Source organism: Ciconia boyciana, chromosome 11, assembly GCF_034638445.1.
Source record: "Ciconia boyciana chromosome 11, ASM3463844v1, whole genome shotgun sequence".
In the NCBI taxonomy this organism is placed as follows: domain Eukaryota; kingdom Metazoa; phylum Chordata; class Aves; order Ciconiiformes; family Ciconiidae; genus Ciconia; species Ciconia boyciana.
In genome coordinates, this window is record NC_132944.1 from 21,314,166 (window position 1) to 21,325,778 (window position 11,613).

An 11,613-nucleotide genomic window follows, 5' to 3' on the forward strand; every position below is an offset into this window, starting at 1 on the left:
CCGATGACATCAGCCTGAAAAACAGGTTCTTGACTTCAGAAGGGCTCATCGGGCCGATTCTGGTCCTGCTGGAGAGGGGAGAGCCCCCCGTGACCCCGGGAAGGATGCAGCCAGCCAGGGGCTGGACCCCGAGAGAAGCAGCGGCAGGCAGGCAGGCAGGCGGCGGGCAGGGACCCTGCCAGCACGCCGGCACTTCTAGGAACCAAAACCACCAAGGAGGAGATAGGGGTGGAGGGAGCGCAACGGTGCGGCGCTGGGGAACAGATTTTAATGTTTTACAGAGGCCTCGGCAGCTGTAAGCTTGAGCTCGGGCTCATGCCCCGGCTCTGCCACTGCTCAGGTACAGGGCAGCCCGACCCACCCAGCACAGAAGCCAAAACCCAGGGCCGGCTCCTGGCCCCCTCCGGCTCCCAGAGACCGACAGCAAGTCTTGCCATTACAAGACAGGACTTAACACCGCCCAGCAAAGCCTTCCGAGGGCCACAGGGCTGGACTGGGACCAGCAGGGAACATGATTCTGCGAAACATCCTGCCCACCGGCCAAGCTTGGAGATTATTTTTAAACTCCTGCTAAAATATTTTTGGGTTTTCCTCTTCCCCTGTTGAAACTAACAGTCTGCACAGGAAGACCGAAGCGACCGCCCGTACACAGAGCATGGCCGCATGCACAAAGCAAACAACTTATTGCCATTACAATTACCTGCGATGTTATCGGCAGCTCTGACGGGGTCGGCATTCGCAGAAGGAAATGTGGTTTTCACATCGTGTCATTCGAGACCTGAGCCCATCCTTCCTCCCACCCTGCCTGAGGAATCAGCCACCAGCAGTACCCACTCGTGCCTACGTGACATTAACGGGGGGGGGGAACAGCCCCTGGACACCGGGCTGCATCACGCAGGAAATTTCTTCCCCCAACACAAGCACCGATGGGAATCTGCCTCTCCTCTCGCCAGGGATTTACTTCTGCAAGAGCCTGAATATTTTGACACACAAGCAGTTGCTTAACTAAGCACATAAAGCACAGGGACTCGCAGGGCTCCTACAACGAGGTTTGCCTGGATCGGGGTAGCGTCGGTCGTGTCCGGGGCCCGATCCTCTGCTATCGCAGAGGATCGGGCCCCGGACACGACCGATGCTACCCCGGAGGGGCTTGGAGCATCCCGGCAGAGCAAGCATCCCAGCCGGCTTCCCGGTAATGGTAGGAAACCAGCCCTGCTCCTAACCCCTCACACACCAGACCGCAGCTCTGCTCCACCAAACTCCCAAGAAAACACGAATCGCTCAACATTTATCAGTTCAAAACACCCGTGCAATTAGCAAGATTTTTTTTTTCTCCCTCCAGTATAATTATATACATTTTAATGCAATTACCGCCCCTGTATTTTGTACATTAAACAGTAGGCAACCGAAGGAAGAGAGAGGCTTTATTTTTCTTGGCTTCGTCTTCCTGAAAATAATAGTATATTGCAAAACAGCTCCGGCAGAAGGGTTTATCTTCACCGGAGAAAGAGGGGGAGCAGATGGAAAACGGGAAGGGGGACGGAGGGATCTCCCGAAGGGAAAGCAGGGATTGCAGTGCTCCTCCACACTGCCCTCGCCCTCCAGTCCCTACACCTACCTACACCTGGAAACTGTCCTCGATACCAGGGGCAGGACTCGGAAACAGCCTCAGCCTCTGTCCTCCACCGCCGAAGGAAAGGAAAACCAAATCAAGCAAATGGTCGTCGGTTACTCAACCCCTGAAGCTGGGGTCATTAGCCGGATTAAAGTTCCTGAGCTCTGGCCGGCAGCACGGATAGCAAAGTGCAGCTAAACTGCCCAAATTGGATTACTACCGCTCCCAGGTCTCCGTGCCAAGTTGGCCAGCGGATTGTGGGATGCTCGAGATGGGGAGGCGGGCGCTGAGCCCCGGGGCTGATCCGCAGGCTGCTGGGGAAGAGGAGGAGAGATGGGGAGGAGATGGTCTCCACACAGCGGGTCCCCCAGAGCCCTGCAGCCCATCCCCGGCGTCCTTGTCGTGCTCTCACCCCGGGCACTTTCTCCAGTGAAAGTCCTCGCAAGCTCAGCTCAAGGAGCAAAGAGGATATCGCGCCGTGGCTCACACTGGGCCCCGGATCAACCCCAGCGATAACAAATCTCTGCGGTTCAGGCGGCTCACAAGGGTCTTGGCCCCTGGGCACAGACCAGCAGCAGCCCACAGGGCAGGGGTGGACTCAGCCCCCGTCACGCCAAGGAACCCGGCACCATAAGGACAGGACGGTCACCCAAAATAGTCCACTTAGTGCCACGCAAAGAGACTTCAAAGGATATAGGAGTGAAAGTGTTTGTGGAGCGCGAGCCCAACGGTCTGGATGTGGAGTTTTTCTCCAGGCTCAAACATCTCAGCACACCGGCAACAAGGAGGAGGTTTGCCAAGCCTTGGCTAAAGGGAAAATAAACTTCTAAATGTTTTTAATTCAGGGTTTTAAGTGGTGGCTTCCACCTGGAACAAAGGCTGGAGGCAGCCACGGACGCGGGATGCTCAGAGAAGCAGTGCAAGCAGGGACACCGCCCCATGCCCAGCCGCGCTCCAGCAAGCTGGTGGGAAGACGCGCGTTTTGGCTACACGACACGCTGAGCACAAGCGAGACGAGCTGTGTCTGCCCGTGCCTGGCACAGAAACCATCAAGATGTATTTATTAGCTGGAGCTTTTCTCCTCCATAATGCACAAGACATTTGCTCAAACTTGGCTTCCAAGCATCGGCCACGTTGGGGTATCTACATGGCTTCCATGTTGCATCCGTGGCCAGGACTAAGAGGGGCACGGCTGAGGGTGCAGGTCAGAGACTTTGTCACAGCACACGCTTTCTCACCACATACCACCCATCTGTAGTGGGACGTTCCCCATAGCACTGCCCAGAACGTGGCACGGGCTACAGCCAGAGAAGGTGGTGGTTGTCTCCAGCCGGAAGCCAAACCAGCCACCCCAGCGCTGGACAGTGGCAAACACTCGCTCCTCCCCACTCCACGTGGAGCCACAGTGCTCAGCACCTTGCTGGGAAAATGGGCCCCAGCCCAAACCCAGGAGAGGTGAGGGATCATGGGCCATGCTGAACCAAGCCCCCCATCACTCATGATCCCCCGCCTTGTCCCCAGGACCTTCCTCCACATGCGTGACACACCACTGAGCAGCTCACCAGCCCAACACTGGCCAGGAGCCCTCTGCCCACTGGTTTCTTCCATCCATTCAGCACAAAAGTGTCTAACGGCACAATTTGGAGAAGGCATCACAGAGAGCAGCAACCCCAGGTCTCCACGCAGGAGAGAGCACCCCCCAAGGTACATCCCACCAGCCCAGGTCAACGCAAAATCTGAGCTTGCAGGCAGCAAGGATGGCACACGGGCATCGGGGTGACCCACACCCACCTTCCCATTGCCATACAGAGGGATGGCAGCGCCGGCACTGCCCTATCCCTTCCAAGGTCCACCTTCCTTCTGTTGTGCCAGAGGTGCCGAAAAACATGACTGACCCCTCACCGCAGACACAAATGACCGCAGCACCGAAACTCCCTACACGGAGAGGCGGTCACAACAAAGCCCTGCGAGACTCAGCAGAAGCCCGATGCCGTGGGCAGGCTCCCCTCGGTTTGCAGGGAGCTGGCAGTGCCAGCACCGGGCTCTCCTGCTCGGAAATTCCCAGCTCGGGGCCGAGCCCGGCTCTCGCCGGTGGTTCGTGCTACAGCCGGGAGCAAGGCAGGCAGCAACAAAGGCCCTGACCCGCGCTCAGCCCAGAGAATAAACACGTACAAGTTTCCTTCATTAAGCCTGATCCCAGGGCCGGATCCTTCCCTTTGTTCAACGGATGCCAAACACGGCGAACCCACCGAAATAAATTGCCTGGCGTGGCATTTACACCCGGGGAGCAGGGTAGGGGCCGGCCGCGGCTGCTGCCGGGATGGAGGAGGGGAGGCAGCCCTGCCAGCACGCAGCAGCGCCGCTTTTATTACCCTCTTCCATTTCGGCTGCGCAAAGCTCCGGCGAAACAACGCTCGCCCGGAGCTGCCGGCGTGGCCCTCGGCCCCGTCTCCGCCAGAGTTCGGAGATTTTTCTCTCCCGCAGGGCCCTCCGCCTCGCACGGGAAAAGGGCTTTGTGTTACGGAGAGGCGCAAGGGCTCTTCTCCACGGCTCCGTGCACAGCCCGAGCATGCACGAAGGCGGATGCCTCTGCTTTGCTCCAAATCCGACGCATCTATTAAAAAAAAACCAAATAAGCCAAGAAGGGAAAACTCTCGCTGGTGCCGCTATCGCCGTGCTAACAAAAACAACGCCACCAAAACTTTAATCTTCGGGATACCAACTGCAGAAAGCCCAGCCACCCAACGGAGCGGGAGCCAGCCAGCCCCCGGCGCTGCCTCCCCACAGCCCCGAGGAAGCAGCGCACCCAGGCTCACCGCTCTCGGAGCGGCGGCACCGGCAGCCGAAGCCGTAGGCGGATGGGCAGCACCGGATCACACGCGTGATCGGGTATTTTGAATCCAAACTTCCTTACCAGCCTTCCTTACGGCCCCGTGCCGCCGCGCCGCTGCCAGCACCGGCATCCACCGGCACCAGCAGACCGCACCGCGGCAAGCGGGCAGAAGCAAAAACCTTCCCCCCTCGCAGCCGCTTAAGAAATTATCCGTGCATCCTCCCAGAGGCTTCTGACCCGCTGCTTTTCCTTGGCTTCTCCACCTTTCCATCCCGTTCGGTCACCAGTGTCTTGAGAGAGAGAGATCGAGTCACTCATTTTACCCACTGAGTATATACAAAAGACCCTGAGATTGTTCAGGAAGCAATTAGCCGCTGTTCAGAGGAAAATGGTGTTTTCAAATGGATAACCTTTGATGTAGTCAATAGCCTCAGCTCCTCTTTTTCTTTTTTTTTTTCTTGCAGTCACACACAAAAGAAATAAAAAAAAAAAAGAAGAAATCCAGCAAAAGGCTGGTAATTCACCCTGACACAGCCCTCGCTCAGCAAAAAGGGATTTTCTCGCAAGCCGGAGGAAAAGCCGTTTCGGAAAGGCAGCTCATCTGCCCAACTTTTCTCCCCTCCGTGTCCCAGAGCACACGAGAAGGATCATGAATATTCATCCCCCGTTAGCAGGTTCTGCTTTTGTTTTGTCCTCCCCAAAGCAGGAGGAAGGGGGGAGCTAACAAGTGAGGTTAATGCCTGCCTTTTTTCTCCCATCCATCTCCTCTTTAACCAGTGACCTTCATGTTAAGCCCTGTTTACACACCAGCCCCCCTCCCCTGGCTCCCCCCACCCCGGCGCTCAGCCAGGGGCAGAAGGAAGAATTTCCCCACAAGGAGGACAAGGGGAAAAAAAAAAAAAAAAAAGGGATTTCGGGATTTATTTCAGCATGCCACAGAGATTTTGCAAATCCCTCCCCGCTTGCACGCCGGAGCTGCCATGTGTGTTTGCAGGGTAGAAATTGGAAAGGCAGAGGGGTCAGGGACACCGAACGTGCAGCCAGCCAGCTTTATTTGCCACCTTCCACGTTAATATCGGAGGCGGCAGGCGCGCACCGGCACGCAGCCCGCACACGGGTATCGCAGCCTCCCACGCCTCGGTCGGAGAGGTGCCCAGGCGCTGCGCTGCAAAACTACAATATGATCACAATAGTCACGATTATAAGGAGGGCGACGGCAGCCATCCCGCAGGGCACCCCGCTTCGCTGGGCACACCTGACCCGCTCTGCCAGCATCCCCCCGGCATCCCCTCGCCGGCTGCTGGGGAACGGGAACCGCGGGGGAAACGGCGGCTCTGCGGGTTTCGGGGCGAGCCCAGCCCGGATGCCGCACCCCGCGCCCCGGCGGGATGCGGGGAGGCAAGAGCGGGGATGCGGGGACGTGAAGCGGCGGGGATGGCAGCGAGGATGCGAGCGCGGATGTGGGGCAGCGCGATGCGGGGATGGCAGCGAGGATGTGGGGCAGCGCGATGCGGGGATGGCAGCGAGGATGCGGGGATGGCAGCGCGGATGCGGGGATGCGGGGCAGGGCGGATGCGGGGATGCGGGGCAGGGAAAGGCTGCTCCCCGCTCACGTCCCCAGCGGTGCCGGACTCGGGTGGGCAGCGGGGCGGTGGGCTCCCCGCGGTGCGGCACCGGGGCAGGAAACCTCGCCGAGACCCGGGGCGGGCGGGCTGCGGGAGGGAGGGAGGGAGGGAGACGGGCGGCCAGCCCCGCCGCTGCGCCGGGCAGGGAGGCACCCCCGGCCCCGGCACCCCCGCGGGACCGCCCGCCCCGGCCCGAGCAGCTCGGAGCAGGGAGGCGGCCCCCGCCCGGTCCAGCCCGCACCTGCCCGGTCCCCGGCACCCCACTGCGAAACCCGGGCGGGGCGTGGGGCGGGTAAGGAAAAAGGCTCGGTCCCCGGCGGGGTTCTGTCCCCCCGCGGGAGGCGGATCCCGCGGCCGCGCTCCCGGAGCCGCGGGGCGCAATGCGGGCTGGCCCCGGGCGGCAGCAGCGCGGCGCCGGCCCGGCCCGGCCCAGCCCGGCCGCCGCGGCCCCTCCGCGCCCCGCGACGGGCCGCCGCTGCCCTGCCCGGGCCAGCCCCGCTTCGCCGCCGCCGCCGCGCATTTTTGGGGGCAATAAAGACAAATCCGCGTATTTTTAACAAACGAACCCCTCGGACGCATAAAGGCACGCGCCGCGCCCGCGGAGGAAAGTTGCAACCGGGTTACTCACGGCTCCGCTCCCCGCTCGCCTCCGCCGTGCCAGCCATAATTGCATTCCACACCGAGCCGCCCGCCGGGCCGCCGCCGCCGCCGCCTCCTCCTCCTCCGCGCCCGCCTCCCCCCGCCGCCGCCGCCGCCGCCGCCCGGGGCTCCGCGCCCAGCGCGCCCGCCTCGCTCGCGCCGCCGCCGCCGCTGCCCCGCATGAATGGGACGGGGCGCGGGGCCCCGACGGAACGCCGCCCGCCGCGCGCCCCCGCCGCCGCGCGCACGCGCACGCCCGCACCGGCGGCGCGAGGGAAGGAAGGCGGCGGCGACCGCGCGCGCCGCCTCCAGGGGGCGCCCAAGGGGGAGGGGGGGGGAAGGGGGGCGGAGCCGCCCCGCCCTCCGCCCGCCCTTAAAAGGGCGACGCCGCGCGGGGAGGGGGGGGGGGTCTAAAAGCGGCTACGGCGCCGTGGGGACCCAGCGCCCCACGCGACGCCGACCGGGCCGTGGGGCCGCCGTGGGGCCGGGACCCACCTGAGGGCGGAGCAGCGCGGAGGGTCCTCCTCGGCCTCCCCTCTGCAGCCCACCGTAGCACTCCGTTCCGCAAGGATGTCCGTTCAGCATCTTTCCACTGGCACCGCATCCACTCCAGCTAAAAATAAAATTACAATGGAGAAAAAAAATAATGAAAGCCATAAAAAAATTAAAGATTAACTGGGGGGCTGAGGTGATCATTTGTCTTTTTTTAAGCACACTCGGTGCCAGCCGCTTGTGTCACCTTCGTTCCCCCACCCTTACGCTCTCTCCCTTGCTTTTCCCTCTTACCACGCCAGCCATGGCTTCCCTTCCTGGGGACAGCAGGGCTCCCCTGCCTGCCCCTGCCTGCCCCCAGCACAGCACACCCCCCTGCCAGGGCGTCCTGCGTGTCTGTGTAGGCCCTGCAGAAATGCTCCACCATCTCTCAGTTGGGAAGGGACCTTTGTGAAGACCAACACAAATATATACAGTGTTTATAATCAGGACCTCCACCGATTTCCTGAGCAACCTTTGGGATGGAAAGGGCGGGGAGTGCCTCTACCCCGACCTGCCCACCAGGAGATGGAGCTGCAGATGGTTATGGTTTACCAAGACCCACCGTGCGCTGCAGCACGGGGGCCGTGGGCTCACCTCTCCACGGGCAATCAATGCAAGGTGGCTTCTTCACCCAGGTTTTCATGGGTGCAACCAGTCAGACCTTCATCCCCGCCAACTTGCAGCACTGGGACACACTTTGGACGGGGATGTACCGTTGGAGTTTGGGAGTTGCCCCTGTCCGTGATGGAAGGTGGGCACGCGTGGGTAGACCTCCTCCGCCGGCATCCCGGCAGGCACGCGTGGCTCCGTGTGGGCCAAGCTACGAGTGCGTGCACAGCTCCTTGCCCCGGCTGATGGGGGAACGGGCTCCCTAAGCCGTGGAGACCGGGAAGTCTCCTTCGGCAAGAGCAGCGCAGAGGCCGCTGCGGGTCCTTTGGGAGAGGACACGGGAGGAGAGCAGGGGGCTCCCGGTGAACCTCAAGCACCACAACGGAGAAGGAAAGGGACCCTCGGAGGCTCCAGCAAGGGTAGGAAAGAGGATGGAGTGGAAAATAGCCGAGTACAACAGCAGAGCTGCTCTTTCCTTCCGCAGCACCTTCAGCACCTCAGTGCTCACACCTTGCTCAAAGCCCACCTGAGAGCAAAGGTGACATCCCTGCGACTCGGACAACAGGTCCCTTCCGACACAAGCAGGGTTTTCTCCTCAGTTATCCCCCCCCCCCCCCCGCCCTTGCCAGCATCCGTCTCCAGGAGGAGCCCGGAACGGGCGCATTCCCCGGGGACGCGGCGTTGGTGCCTGCCATTCTCCCTTGTTTGTGCACAGACACACATGGGGCCCAGACTTAAAAGCTTTCGAGACGGAGGAGAAGAGAAGGAATCGGCGAGCTCTGCCAGCAGGGAAGTGGCTGAGGTTTGGATCGCTTCCCCTGGATTGAAAGAAACGCTCCCCCCCCTCTTTTTTTTTCCTTCCTCCAGGAGACTAAATTTAGTGAATTCCTTTCACATTAAAAACTTGTCAGGTATTCACATCCAAAGAGGCTGCTGCTTGGGTCTCTCAGGGGAGTTACCAAGACAGCGAAACCTCTTAAACGTATAAAGAAGAAGGGAGAGATATTCAGGCAGTCTCCCGTAACTGCTTTTAAATCTGCTCTCTCCCAGGACCGGTGCATGGACACCTTGGTCCCACGGCTGCCACCTCCTGCTGTGGATGCAAGAGGAGAGGGATGAATTCTCCCCCCTGGGGCAGGACCGAGCGATGCCGCAGCACCGACTCCTGGGCCACCGCTGCCGTTCCCGTGTCCCCCTGCCCAGCACCAGTGGGAAGGAAGCTGGAGCGATTTATTTTTGCTGAAAGATGGATTGTCAACATCCATCCAGCCTCGAGGGAAACCAAGGTGGTGGAGCCGAGAAAAGAGCGGGCGTCCCGGCTGAGCCGCCAAGGAGGGTCCAGCCCTGAGAAAGAGGAATAATAAAAAAAAAAGACAGCAAGAAAACCCAAGCATCCCCCATGCCAGAAGCCCAACGCAGGGTGAGGGAGGGAAGGGCAGGGGAGCATCCCAGGTGGCAAGCAGCCCCAGGCTCACAGTGGCCCACAGAGCTCACACAGCCGGTCCGACGGCTCATCCAGCACCGTGCCTGGCGGGCACTGGGACACGCTTGTCACTCACGTGGCTTCCCCCAGCTCCGGGCACCTCGCCCCTGCAGAGAGACCCTCGTTATCTCAGGAAGCCTGGCCTTTTATCCTGCCTCCCGTGGGGCTTTAATTGCTCGGTTCGTTCCCCAACCGCCTTGTGCATCCTCAGCCCCCTTCCCTGACAAACCCCGAGGCCTGACAGCCTCGCCGTGCCCCCAGGACGGCCGGCTTGAGTGGCACCTCAAAGGCACTCGAAGGCTGCGAGCTCAGCAGGGTGCTGGCAGGAAGGGCTGGAGGCAGAAGATGGCTCCGGTGGCAGCTGGACCCAAAGCCCAAAGGTGAGGGGTTCACCCGGCTCCTTCTCATTATGCCAGAATCCGACTCAGCACTTCTTACCCACAACTTTGACCAAAATTACACTGAGACACGATCTGTTCTCGGCGCGTCTGGTGCGCTTTCCCCACATTACCGAAGAGACCGAGGGGCATTTTGTTCTCTAAAAGCAGCCTAATAACTATTTTGTAAAAAAAGAAACTAACTGGGAGAGGATTAGGCTGCTGGAGAGACCCTGAAGAGATGGGGAGGCTTTTCTGCTCAGCTCACCGGGTTAACCCAGTCTGAGTGCTGAGGGGCTAAAAATAATCGGCAAAATTCATGATTTTTCAACTGTTTGCAATTTTTGCCTGCTAAAAACTTCTGCTAAAAGGCAGACTCCCGCGTGGTGCACCCGGGGCCTCCAGCACACGCCACCTCCCTTGGTTATCGCCCATGGACCATTGCAAGACGGACCCCCCCAGAACCTGCGGCCACGGTTTAAACCCCCTGCGCTGAACAACGACGTGGGGGGATGCGATAAATCCAGTGGCCTCGGCGCAGAGGCTTTCTGGGCTGTGAAATCCGGCTGGCCCAGGGAACAGCCTGCAGCCCAAACGTGGGCTTTGGGGACCTTCACGCCCAAACTCCGCAGCTCAGCTCTGCCCAGGCAGTGCCAGGGCACCCTCCCAGGGCAGGGGCAGGAGGAGATCAGCTCGGCCCAGATGTCAGCAATGGGGTTTTTTTTTTCCTCCTCCCGTCCTCGCAGACGTCTTTGCTAATCAAGACCCGGGAACAGAAGGGCTGGGCAGACCGGCTGGAGAGGCAGCACTGGATCCAACCAGAGGGTTTGTCAAAGTTTTCCAGGAGGCATCAGCAGGGCTTTAAGCTTCTTGACAGCCGGGATAACAAACTGCGTCCGCAGAGCTTTGGGGATCCAGGGTGACATTAAAACGGGTCGTGCATAGAGCCATTTTTCAGGGGATCGCAGCTGCAGAGGCAAGCGGGGCCAGCAGGCAATCGGCGCTGAGAAGGCACCTGGGGAAGGGACCCGGGGTGGCACCGGTGCTGTCACCAGGGCGGTGTGCGTTCCTCCTCTCCCGGCTCTGCCCGAGAAGGAAAGCACTTTGCTGCTTGTCAGCGCAGCTTTTATTCTGCGCCGGCCCCTACGGGCACCCTCCGGATCGGCGGGGTCCACAAAACATCACCGGCCAGCAGCCCTTCCTCTGCCCCGCTGTGCTTACGCTCCTTAAAATGGGGAATTTTCTATCAGAGGCCTCGGAGGGCAGGCGGCGGCGCTGTTAATTACAGCAAGAAGCTCGCCCTTGGCTGGGGCTGGGAAGGAAGAGGTCTGTGGGCAAAGCGGGTCTCCTCGAAGAGGATCGGGAGAAAGAGGGGTCTGGGAGCATCCTTGCTTCCCCAGCCTGTCGCGCTGGCAGCGATGCCCCCTTTGATGTGGGAAGAGGTTTGGTGCTGGGAGCTGGGGCTGTGGGAGATGCTCCGGGGGACTGTAACGGGTCTGTAACGGGGGGTCTGGGCATCGACGCCAGCACGTGGGACCCTGGGAAAGACACACAACCGCAACGGGAGAGGACGGACACCCAGTGGGACGGCTCGCTCTGCTCTTCTTGCTGGTATCCACCAGCCGACAAGCCACGCACGCACCAGTCCTTCGCTGACGGGCAGGGAGGTCCTGCGGAGATCCCCCCTGGCCATACCTGCACCAGCTGAGCTCCTTCCCGGCTCCTTCATCCCTCGGCCCCGTGACTCACAGTGGCGCTTAATTAGCAGGCAGCCTGGTGCAGAAACCTGTCAACTCCTCCGAGACAACCAGCATTTCACGTTAGCTGCCCTGGGGCTGTTCGGCAGGAACAGCTCGCTCTCCGTATTGATATTCCTTCATCTCAGCCTATTTTCCAAG

At 60.6% G+C, this 11,613-nt stretch overlaps 1 protein-coding gene across 1 annotated transcript in view; it reads right to left on the minus strand.

Moving 5' to 3' along the window:
• The window catches only part of PLXNA1 (plexin A1), a 123,981-nt gene extending 117,017 nt beyond the window's left edge, over positions 1 to 6,964 (minus strand). The window contains exon 1 of the mRNA XM_072875598.1: positions 6,702 to 6,964. The gene's annotated coding sequence lies outside the window, so the exon portion shown is untranslated. The remainder of the gene's footprint in view (positions 1 to 6,701) is intronic.
• Between the last annotated feature and the right edge of the window lie 4,649 nt (positions 6,965 to 11,613).